We start from the raw sequence: 13,153 nt of genomic DNA on the forward strand, positions 1-13,153 counted from the left end.
GAGGCGAGAATGTGTGATCGTCTTAAAGGGTAAGTTGTTAACACTTCTGAGTTGGTTAGAAGTATTTGACCTGTTTTATTTCAGGGTCCCTAGAATAGTGCTAATACTTTATATCGGTCTGATGTTGTTCTTATTAATAATTATTTTGTTACTAATAATAGCTGTAGCCTACTATGGAATTGACTTCGTCAAAAAAATTTAAGAAAATAATGTGCAATTTTAGCAAATAATATACGTATCTCCCTATATATTTCATTGATTTAGTGATACACTAAGGTCATCCAGCGGAAGAGGATGAAATGTAAAAGTTAAATATCACAATAGATGGCGACGTCACCATTGAAAATACGAAAAGATAAATTTATGAATAATAGTCCACGCGCCCACGTACAAAAAAAAATATATATGATTACCAGCAAGCTGTAACTTTGCGTGCAGCTTAATAAGTTTCCCGTGATTTTTAGGAAAATATGTCACTCTGGTATAAACATGGAATGTTATGACCAGCACTTTTTTTTAGTTTTAATGAGATATAATTTTTTTACACCCCGCAAAAAATTTGCCCGACAAAAATTTTGGCATTTTGAGTTTGCTTCCTACCCCAGATATGTCGATTTGGTGACATTATTGTTGGTGACAACCAGCATGCTGATTTTTCTGGGAGGGTTTGGTAATAAGATTTAAAATGAAAGTATCTTATTGTCCGACAAAATAATTCTTGAGAAGTTTTTGCAGTCCTACGCCCCGTAGATGTCGATTTAACGACAACATGGTTGGTTATAACCAGTGTTGCCAGATGGAAATTTCTGTCAACTCGTATGGTCAGAGATACGGGGTAATACTGTCAAGAATGCGGTATCCACAGGATCGTATTACACCACTGATTAACCGAGTATATCCATCCTCTGTATCCTCTTAAGATTTTCAAACAACTGTCTTTTATAGGGTTTTGCAGTAATTAAGCTGTATCTGTGAAGTTCACCAACAGAAACCTGTTCAGAGCCAAATCCATACTAATTGTAAGTTGTAGGTATTTTTCACTGTAGTTGGTGTGTGAGGCGAGAATGTGTGATCGTCTTAAAGGGTAAGTTGTTAACACTTCTGAGTTGGTTAGAAGTATTTGACCTGTTTTATTTCAGGGTCCCTAGAATAGTGCTAATACTTTATATCGGTCTGATGTTGTTCTTATTAATAATTATTTTGTTACTAATAATAGCTGTAGCCTACTATGGAATTGACTTCGTCAAAAAAATTTAAGAAAATAATGTGCAATTTTAGCAAATAATATACGTATCTCCCTATATATTTCATTGATTTAGTGGTACACTAAGGTCATCCAGCGGAAGAGGATGAAATGTAAAAGTTAAATATCACAATAGATGGCGACGTCACCATTGAAAATATGAAAAGATAAATTTATGAATAATAGTCCACGGGCCCACGTACAAAAAAAAAATATGATTACCAGCAAGCTGTAACTTTGCGTGCAGCTTAATAAGTTTCCCGTGATTTTTAGGAAAATATGTCACTCTGGCATAAACATGGAATGTTATGACCAGCACTTTTGTTTAAGTTTAAATGAGATATAATTTTTTTACACCCCCCAAAAAAATTGCCCGACAAAAATTTTGGCATTTTGAGTTTGCCTCCCACCAGTGGCGGCTCGTCGGGTGACGCACCGCTTCACCTAAAATTTCCGTTTGTTTGTGCAATTTAAAATTATTTTAAATTTGATATAAATCTTATAATTTGGGTACAATTCTATATTCAAAATGTATTGTGTTTGTTTGTCTTATACGCAGAAATAAACAGAATAATTCCGCGGTGAACGCCTTCTAAAAAATCATTGCCTTCGTTGAGCGCGAACATCAACCTCGTACCATACAACGTATACTACGCAAGTGACTCATATTGAAATTGGTATGTATCTGCTNGGGTTCAATACTTACACATGATGTAGAAGAAAAATTTTTACTTAATAAAAAAAATATATAAATAAAAAAAATTTTGTTTAAATTTCTCAAATTTCAAAATAAATGTGACTAATTTAAATTAATTTTTTTATACAATTAAAAAAATGATATATATGCAATATACGAACATTTATTAATTTGTTATTTGATCAATACTTATAAAAATGCATATGGACGTGCATTTCAGAATGACTTTCTCGTTTATTGAAAAAAAAAATTCTTATTCGGAGAACACTCACTTCCAACTTTATATGTGTTAATGCATGCGTCTATGTGTGTGTGCACTTACCTGCAATGGATAACGTACCATTACCCCCTTGGATTCCTTGAGAAAGGAAATAGAGAACGCGCGGTGGATTCAAAATATTTTTAAAATTGGTTTAATTGTTTTTTCAAGAACAAAAAGAACTATGTGTAAATTGTTTGTCAAAACAAGATTGCAAATTTTAATTTAAAAACACACAAGCAAAAATGTATGCATTCATTTTACAGTTACCATTTTTTTTATAAAATAATTACAATAGTTTATAAAATAAAATATACATATGTATAAGTTTTTTGAACAAAGAAATCATTTTGATGGAGATTAATTAAATTAATTTTTATAGACATAATTATTTATGAATTTCTGTTCAATAAGATACTTTCATTTCAAATCTTATTACCAAACCCTCCCAGAAAAACCAGCTTGATGGTTGTCACCAACCATAATGTCACCAAATCGACATATTTGGGGTGGGGGACAAACTCAAAATGCCAAAATTTTTGTCGGACAAATTTTTTGGGGGGTTTAAAAAATATATATCTTTCATTTAAACTTAAAAAAAAGTGCTGGTCATAGCATTCCATGTTTATGCCAGATTGACATGTTTTCCAGAAAATCACGGGAAAACTTACCTCTGTTGAATTTTCCTCGTAGTTAAATCTTGGGAGAATCGTCAAATTTAAGCTGCACGCAAAGTTACAGCTTGCTGGTAATCATTTTTTTTTGCGCGTGGGCCCGTGGACTATAACATATCGTCCCTCATATCACGTAGGGGCGTAGAATCCAAGAAATGGATAATAGGGACGATATGACAGTCCCGGTCTACAGCGATGAAGTGGGTAAAGAGCGATTATCCCGCTCGACCCCGCTTCATCAGAAGTCACATATCCAATCAAGGACGTTGGCGCGAATTGCCCGACCATATCTACTATGTCAGTCAATCTGGAGTCTCAATTGTGTATAGTAATTAAAGAAACAGAAAATTATTTTCCAAAAAAAAAAACTTATTCAGTGAAAAATTAGTGAATAAGCAAAATACCCCAACTTGGAGAACATTACATTGTCCAGTCGGTGTCTGTTTCGGGATGGATGTTTTATATAGTAACAATAATTTTTTGTTGGAAATAGTTCTAAGTATGATGTAAAATGATAATTGCGATATGCGCCCACTGAAAAAGTTGTGCATAATTGTTGGCGCAAGAAAATGTAAAAATAATAAAAAAGACGCATTTTTCTCCCTCCTTTCATGTATAACTCGAAGAATATTGACACTGGAAGAAATAGGCAAAGGAAAAAAAGTTTCGTTTTGAGATTCTCTTCAAAATAAAAGTGGTCCGAAATTTTTATGTGCATTATTGTTGCTGCAATGCAGTATAGACCGAAAAAAAATTCGTGAAAATATGTTTTTCTGAATACTTCATGATATAGTAGTATTGCAGAAATTTTTTCATCGAAATCGGCCGGGTAGATTTCGCACAATTCAATTGTTAATTAAGAAAATACAGAATTATACTTATTTTTCAATTCTCTCTCACCGTAAAACCAATTATTTTGAGCTCCCAATTTTTATACATACCCTTTGGAGTCTCAACTACCAATCCCCATGTAAAAATTTTCGATTTTATCCATTTTAGCAACAATTAGAATTTTTTCAAAATTTCTTCGAAAAAGTACTTATAAACATTTAGAGCTGGAGCTACCGAATTTACATATTCTTCAAATGTAATTATAGGATCAAATGGAGGAAGGATTGACGAACAAAATCCACTTTTGATCTTGTGGATACGATGAATCGTCATCGAGATGTGAAAGCTCAGAGTTGAAGTGAGTTTACGGCAAAACAACGTACTGTACAATAACAGTCAAAAGTCATTTTGATTGTTTGAAACAAATACTTTCTATGAAAATTTGTTTAAATCGGAAATGTAGTTTAACTGTTCTGATGCAAAAAAGATTGATACATTTCACAGGAATCGAACATTCAAAGAGTCTTTATGTATATATGTATAATATAATCTAGAATGCGATGCTAATGTTTGTACTGGTTATCTGTCTTAATTGGCGGTTATAAAGCTGTCAACATCATCTTATTTTTAATTTCTAATGGCAACTATCAGAAACTATCAGGAGTATGCGTTTTTGCGAATAACACCAACTCTGACAACAAATTTGGTGTTCGTAGAAAGCAACAGATTGGTTTGCAATCAGTTGGAAGTGATCAGAATAATTGCGAAAACGATTCAAGAAATTTTTGGTTTGGTAAACGCGCAATAAGTTTCGCACAGTAGAATTTGTAATATTTTTTAATATGGTTAACATATAACTTGAGTTTAGGTTTCTATACTTTGTTAAACGCATTGTTTAACTTAATTGAACTAAAAAATTCAAATTTATTTTCTAATCATTCGCATTTTATAAAGAAAGTTAGTAATTGTATTAATTATTAAAACTGAATTTCTGTTTTTACGTACATACCTGAAATAATAAAAAAATAGAAGATAATAAAAAATATATTTTTTATAATAATAATTTAAGAATGCGTTCGTAGAAGACTTCATATCGATTTGATTCGAAATCAGTTATGGACAAGACATGCGCATTTGATTCCAAACTCGAACAAAGCTATCATAAGCAGGGTTGCCAATCTGTGGGTAATTCCCCAAAAACGTGGGGAATTTCATTGACTGTGGTTTTTTTGTGGGGAATTGTTTTTCCTGGAGATTTTGTGGGGAATATTAATTTTATTGAGGAGGTAACAAATAACTTTATTTATATTGCGTTGTAATTGGCTGGCCTACTCTACGCGTTCTGCTTATTTTATACATAAGAATAGAGGATAGATATAATACTTTGGTTGTAACACAGGACAACTGACAATCCGTCTCACTAATTAATATGTGCCTTCTTGCTTGTTTCTTGTGACGTGTGACACTGTGCTATGCTATGAGTAGCCCAGTTAACATTATTTTTATGTTTTTCTGAAGACTGATGTCGATACAGATCATTTTTATCGGCAATTAACGATATATTACATGCCTTGCAAAAGGCATATTCATTACAACTGCTCCTACTACTATTAGTTTCTTGCTTTATAAGCCAGTCTTTCAGATTTGGATCAAGTAACTATCTATTATTTATAGTAAAAATGATCTATATCAACATCAGTCTTCAGAAAAACATAAAAATAATGTGAAACAAATTAAATCGAATACGAAAATAAATGATCTTATGACAAAACGCATTTAAGTCTACCCAAAAAATCTTAAATAAAAAAAAGTCTTAAATTATGTGGACTACTGGCAGTTAATAACTTACCATTTCGAATAAACATACCATTTTAAAACGAATAAAAAAACCGTATAGTTCTTTTGTTTTATTTTAATTCTTGTCTGAAATGTAATAAAGATCGAATATTTATTTTATTTGTGCCGCCCTGTAAAAATTGTAATGTGAGCATTTGTGGGTAATGGCGAATTCTGAAATGGGTATTTCATCCGGGAACCATTGGTAACCCTGATTGTAAGTGACAAAAATCGTCAGTATGTTGACACTCCGGCTTCGTGTGGTCAGAGAGACGCAGACGAGCTGATACTGTCAAGAATGCAGCATCCACTGGATTGTATTACTGACCATTTATTAACTGATTAACTGATTATCCCCTATATCCTCTTAAGATTATCAAACAACTGTCTTTTATAGGTTTTTGCAGTAATTAAGCCGTAACAGTGAAGTTCACCAACAGAAACGTGTTCACTTAAGCCAAATCTACATTAAGTTGTATTATTCGTTGTAATTGGTGTGTTTTGAGGTGGGAATGTGTGTCTTTATTAAAGGGTAAGTTGTTAACACATAAGGGTTGGTTACTTACAGGTATTTGATCCGTTTTATTTCAGGCTCTCTACCACAGTGAAACTGCTTATCTTAGCTGTCATCTTGGCAGTACTAATTATTTTGGTAATAGTAGCTGTTCTGATTTATAATCGAGCTCAAGATATTCAGAAGGACATTGACAGTCATCACAGTGAAATCACCATTGCGACCCCGGCCGAAGCGGCTAATGCTGTTTTAAATAGTCAATTTTAGTGTTCAATTTCTTGATCATGAAAAATTTTAGGAAATATACGCTATGTTAGGAAATAATATACGCATCTCCTTTTGTAACAACTTTTAGTAAGGCAATGATAGAACAAGTAGATCCATCCTGGATGTGTCGAAGAGTAACGCTAAACTGGAACAACTTCCTTAAAATTTTCGCATTGAATGATCACGGAGAACATGTAAACATCAGAAAATGTACCTTTCTTGTTTTGTCCAGCAAGTTTGTAAAAATATTCAATAATTGTGATTCGCGCGTGTGTTAACAGTTTCCTATAAGCATTCTACGGGGTGTGATTAAGTTTATAGTACTGTACGCGATTTTCTGTGTGTCCGACAGGTGTTCAACGAGGTAAAAATATCTTTTTTCCTTATTTTGAAAGTATTATCAGTTATACCCTGAAGAAAACTTATATAACTAGCACAGAGAAGAGATACTGTTTCTAACTTGCTTAGATTTTTTAAAACTCTGTACAAATAATTGCGCATATATACGCCTCCCTTAAATAAAACTGTTTCCTACACTTTTCATGATTCTCTTAAGTTAAAGGTTTTAGAAAATACTTGTATACAACATGACGAACTCTTCCGTCTTTTCGTCTGGGTATTACGCAACTTCATCTTCCTAAATATACTTCTGCAAAAAATTAAGGGAGCAAAAAAATTTTTCGAATTTTTAGTGATTTTTCAGAATGCTGTATCTCAGTTAAAAATGATCGTATCAAGGTTTTAAAAAAAGCATTTTAAAGCGCCGAATGTCTAGTTTCCAGATTTCTTAATTCAAAATTTTTAGGAGCGACAGTCATTGCGAAATTCTAAGAAATAAGACTAAAAAAATTTTTTTTTCAATTTTTTGCGTTTTTTTTCTCGGTCCCCGGGCTTGGAAAAATTTTTTTCACAAAAATCATGATATGCACTTGATAGCCTGTTCATTCAGCTTTAATTTCTTTTTTTTAATTTTTCTCTACGTTAATTTGACCCGGAGATATTCGACTACGAATACAAAAGCATCCTTTTGGCTTTAACCATCGATATCTCAGCAACTAATGATCAGACAGAAAATTGACGGGCAGTTTCGAAATCTCGAATAAATCTCCTACAAGGCTTTGTAGTGTTTTTGGAAGAAAAAAAATTTCTTTCATCCTCGACATTAACTTGAAAAAAGTGAAAAAAAGTGACTTTTTGACCTGTTTTGCTAAGTCGACCGCATCTTTGCTAATATCGATGGAGAGTCTAATGCTTGTACGAATTTTTACACCTCGATGTACCCCCAAAAACTCCGTAAATTGGCAGATCGATCTATCGAACGGTTTTTCCGGACCGCTTAATCAAAATTTCAGAAAAATTTAAAGGAGCAAAATATACATTTCTGAGCACCCTGTATCGTTCGTAAAAATGAAAAATTTGATTTTTTTCAATTCTTTCACAATTGGGCATTTTTTGCTCATTGAATTTGAAAAATAATAATAATTTTTGAAAAAAAATCTTAATTTTTGAAAATTTTTTGAAAATTTACTCTTTATTTTTTAACAACCCAAGATAAAAATATTGAGTCATTTTTGAAGCGATGTACTGTTTCCGTACCGTAATTTTCTACATTTTGAATTAACGAAATTGATTAAAAGTTGATACCCCCAAGGTTGGTGTAGTCCTCGATCTGCGAAAAAATAGTGCGTATTATCCTAAACTTTCTTACGAAGCTAACAAGTGTGAAAAAAACAGTTTTTTTTTAACTCAGTCTTTGATTCAAAGGAACCAACCAACAGTTTTTCTCAAAACTAACAATATTTTTTGGAATTCTAGTGAAAAAAATTAATCAAAAGTATTTGTAGACTTAAATTTTTTTAATTTTTGTCATGCCTAGACGGTATTTATCCGCACCCGAAGTCGCTCAGCTTCGTAAGAAAGTTTAGGATAATACGCACTATTTTTTCGCAGATCAAGGACTACACCAATCTTGGGGGTATCAACTTTTAATCAATTTCGTTAATTCAAAATAAAGGAAATTACGGTACGGAAAGAGTACATCGCTTCAAAAATGACTCAATATTTTTATCTTGAGTTGTCAAAATATAAAGAGTAAATTTTCAAAAAATTTTCAAAAATTAAAAAAAAAAAGTTGTTTTTCAAAAATTCATTTTTTTTTCAAATTCAATGAGCAAAAAAATGCCCAATTGTGAAAGAATTGAAAAAAAAACAAATTTTTCATTTTTACGAACGTTAAGGGTGCTCAGAGATGTAAATTTTGCTCCTTTAAATTTTTCTGAAATTTTGATTTAGCGATCCGGAAAAACCGTTCGATAGATCGATCTGCCCATTTACGGAGCTTTTGGGCGTACATCGAGGTGTAAAAATTCGTACAAGCATTAGACTCTCCATCGATATTAGCAAAGATGCGGTCGACTTAGCAAAACAAGTCAAAAAATCACTTTTTTTCACTGTTTTCAAGTTAATGTCGAGGATGAAAGAAATTTTTTTTCTTCCAAGAACACTACATAGCCTTGTAGGAAATTTATTCGAGATTTCGAAACTGCCCGTCAATTTTCTGTCTGATCATTAGTTGCTGAGATGTCGATGGTTAAAGCCAAAAGGATGCTTTTGTATTCGTAGTCGAATATCTCCGGGTCAAATTAACGTAGAGAAAAATTTAAAAAAAGAAATTAAAGCTGAATGAACATGTTATCAAGTCCATATCATGATTTTTGTGTAAAAAATTTTTCCAATCCCGTGGACCGAGAAAAAGAACGCAAAAAATTAAAAAAAAATTTTTAGTCTTATTTCTTAGAATTTCGCGATGACTGTCCCTCCTAAAAATTTTGAGCCAAGAAATCTGGAAACTAGACATTCGGCGCTTTAAAATGCTTTTTTTAAAACCTTGATACGATCATTTTTAACTGAGATACAGCATTCTGAAAAATCACTAAAAATTCGAAAAAAATTTTTGCTCCCTTAATTTTTTGCAGAAGTGTAGAACACCCCGTATATTATTGTTTTTTTTTAATTTTTAAGTTATTCAACGTTATTTTCCTTGAAAGTATCAAATATATCTCAACCAATACATGGCAGCAAGATGCGATAAAACGATTTATCAAGCTAAAAGTATGTAATCAAAGAAGAAGAATCAATTGAAATAACCCGAAAAAAATATAAAATATATAAAAGTAAAACGAAGGTTTTAATAGACCTTTTTAGTAGTGACGTCACACACGCTAAATAATAGGAAACCCATAGTGCACACTGTCATGAAGAATTTCCCAATATTCTTACCAGATCGATTTTCGGCCTTATGTGCTTTGGATATGTGCCAAAAGAATTTTGTTCCATCATTTTGGGACACAATGTATAAAAACATTAAGGCCGACCCTGTCACCCGCATTCGAAATCGATGCCTCTCGACCTCACACAAACACCGTATCCGTAGCCTGTAGGACAGTACGCACTGTACGGTCTATTTTCGCTTTACAACCGTAATTTATGACACATATTAGCTAAATATTGACATTCTATAGTTTATCTCACAGGACCCATAAAAGCATTATCTCCTCCACTGTTCCCAGGAAAATTAGTACCTATCTTTTTTTAACAGGTACTAGACTGTCACAATTAGCGAACCAATAAATACTCCGCTGGTGACGCGCCGCTCAGACGGAGAGTCCCTGTATGTGCTCCAGGCTCGGCGTTTGTCTTGTCGACTAGTCTGTTAGTTGCATTGTGCACGATTAGTTCTTCCACCATCGGTCGTAAAACCAGTTTCGAAGTACATCATAGTCGGCCGTGCAAAGAACGATGTGTTTCATTTGCAACGCGTAAGTGTTATTAATACGTTTATTTGGTCGTCCCCATTCATTTGTTCTGTGTTGTTTCAGCATTTCTTGCCTCGTCAAGACGATCTGCATCGTAGTCTTGCTGGTGATCATAGGCGGAATAATCGTATTGGTTCTGTACCTCCAGGATATAATAAAATAAAGTTTGATAAGTGATGTGTGTACGTGATTTCGCTTACCTTGAAAACGACCTCGCATAATAATTCATGACTAATGTTTACTGTTTGTAAACAACCAGGAATTGTAAATAACTAATCGCAATCAAGTAATGATAAATAAGAATTAGGTACGTCTCAACGCGATAATGCAATTAGATCAATTTGAAAAGCGTTTGGGGGCGGGGGCATTTAGCTCTATACTTACGGCCATCTAGCGGAAGAGGATGAAATGTGAAAGTTAATAGCACATACTTCTATATAGAAGTATGTGGTTAATAGCACAACAGATGGCGATGTTATCATTGAATCACATACGCCAAATAATAGGCAACCCCATAGTACACATTGTCATGAAGAATTTTTCAGTATTTTTACTACATGGATTTTCAAACTTTGGACATTAGTGCTAAAAAATGGCTTTAATATATTACCTTAAATATTGCAATATTCTGGCAATACAATTACCTTAAATATTGCAATATTCTGGCAATATTAGAAATATTTATAAAGTGTCAAACCCCAAGTGACAAACTAATAGAATTATAGAATTTATATATTTAAATTTATAGAATATTGACTTTTATAGTAATAAGTAATAAATTAAAATTGTATCAATGTTACTGAGCATGCGGATTAAAGATAATTTTATGTAAGCAAAGTAGCGTCGCAACAGGATATCATTCAAGAAAAGTTTGGTTGTGGTTAAGAAAGAGTACGTCTAGAATAAACCACTTGAAGAAAAAAACAGCCGATAAACACACTGACACGGTACAACACCTAGAAAATCAATAAAAGTACTTAGTAGAAATAAAAAATGCCATTTATATATACAGGGTGAGTCAGTTTTTTGTAGACAAACTTTAACAGGAGATAGAACACATGCTTTTAAAAAGAAAAGTTCCTATAAACATATGTCGTAGAAGGCTTCGTTTCCGAGATACAGGGTGTTGAATATAATTTTTTTTTCTCGAATTTTCATTATAACTTATAAACGAATGCTTAGATTTTTTTCATGTTTGGGGGATAATGCCTATTAATTAAGGGGCATAAAACAAGCGATAAGAATGTTCAAAAACTTGCACAGTGGCGGAGTGGAGGGGGTGCTCAACCCCTTTCTTAAACAGAACTTCTACGCCAATGACTATTTTTTAAAAAAACTGTTATTTTCATTATCTACATACAGTTTAACAAAAATAATGTCCCTTCTTCTGTTTCGAAATTCCTGTGCGTTTCCGAGTTATTTTGATTTTTAGTGTTTGATGTGGTACTAAATTAATTTATTTATTATCAATTATCGGCTAAATATTTAATTCTTTCAACGAAACCTACCTAAATATGGTTTGTTAAGGATTCTAAAAAGCCGAAATCTCTTATTCTTTATCTCTTTCCAATGTAGTCAAAATAAATATTTGTTATATCAAGCCATACTCAAATACAAGACTTTTATAAGTTGAAATCTGTTTAGTACACTAATTTTAACAATCCTTATTTATTATGTGCTGCGTAAATACTAATGTACTGCAACTAAATTACAAAAAAAAAAAATTGAATGAACATTGATGTTAATGTTTATGGAGAAATTTTTTGAATTTATAACAATATTTAATTAACAACTTCTTAAAACTTTTTGGCAACTGCACAATAATGTATTGTATGTATGTAATGTAACAGATTTCAACTTATAAAAGTCTTGTATTTGAGTATAGCTTGATATAACAAATATTTATTTTGACTACATTGGAAAGAGATGAAGAATAAGAGATTTCGGCATTTTAAAATCCTTAACAAACCATATTTAGGTAGGTTTCGTCGAAAGAATGAAATATTTAGCCGATAATATAATATAATTATAATTGATAATAAATAAATTACTTAATTTAGTACCACAACAAATACTAAAAATCAAAATAACTCGGAAACGCACAGGAATTTCGAAACAGAAGAAGGGACATTATTTTTGTTAAACTGTATGCAGATAATGAAAATAACAGTTTTTAAAAAAAAATAGTCATTGGCGTAGAAGTTCTGTTTAAGAAAGGGGTTGAGCATCCCCTCCACTCCGCCACTGTGCAAGTTTTTGAACATTTTTATCGCTTGTTTTATGCCCCTTAATTAATAGGCATTATCTCCCAAACATGAAAAAAGTCTAAGCATTCGTTTATAAGTTATAATGAATATTCGAGAAACGAAGCCTTATATAGCCTACGACATATATTTATAGGAACCTTTCTTTTTAAAAACATGTGTTCTATCTCCTGTTAAAGTTTGTCTACAAAAAATTGACTCACCCTGTATATCATTTTTTTAGTTTGTCACTTGGGGGTTTGAAACTTATTAAATATTTCTAATATTGCTAGGTCATGACAAAGACATTTTTTTGGCACTTATGTCCAAAGTACATAATGTCGAAAATCGATCTAGTAAAAATACTGGGAAATTCCTCATGACAATGTGTACTATGGGTTTGCCTATTATTTGGCGTATGTGACGCCACTACTAAAAAGGATATTGTCTTGTAAAACAACTGAAAGAAAATATTATAAGACAAATTTATGAATAACAAACGACAGTAACATTTTCAGTAACCAAATAAAAATTTAAAAATCGTAGGTATATCGGATATCTCTGAAAAGGTTGGAAAAAGAAGTATGAAGTGAAAATCATTAATTGTATAAATTATATAGATCGGTGCTGCTGACTTGTGCAAATTTCAAATAGTAGGTATAATTTTATTTTTGCATTACATATAATATACAGGATATCTACAAATCTGGAAAAGTCAAGAAGTTCTGCATGACTTGGAAATGTCACGAAAAGGGAATTTGTAATGTACACGAG

At 32.2% G+C, this 13,153-nt stretch overlaps 1 protein-coding gene and 1 long non-coding RNA gene across 2 annotated transcripts in view; one reads left to right on the forward strand and one right to left on the reverse strand.

Moving 5' to 3' along the window:
* Positions 1 to 13,153, reverse strand: part of LOC108910685 (matrix metalloproteinase-2-like) — a 198,699-nt gene that overhangs the window by 9,854 nt on the left and 175,692 nt on the right. The gene's annotated exons all lie outside the window — the stretch shown is intronic.
* LOC108910695 lies at positions 9,928 to 10,313 on the forward strand. Its single transcript, XR_001964465.2, has 2 exons — positions 9,928 to 10,139; positions 10,200 to 10,313. It is a non-coding gene; the product is annotated as an uncharacterized LOC108910695 (long non-coding RNA).

This window comes from Anoplophora glabripennis, unplaced genomic scaffold, assembly GCF_000390285.2.
Source record: "Anoplophora glabripennis isolate ALB-LARVAE unplaced genomic scaffold, Agla_2.0 scaffold280, whole genome shotgun sequence".
Taxonomy (NCBI): Eukaryota; Metazoa; Arthropoda; class Insecta; order Coleoptera; family Cerambycidae; genus Anoplophora; species Anoplophora glabripennis.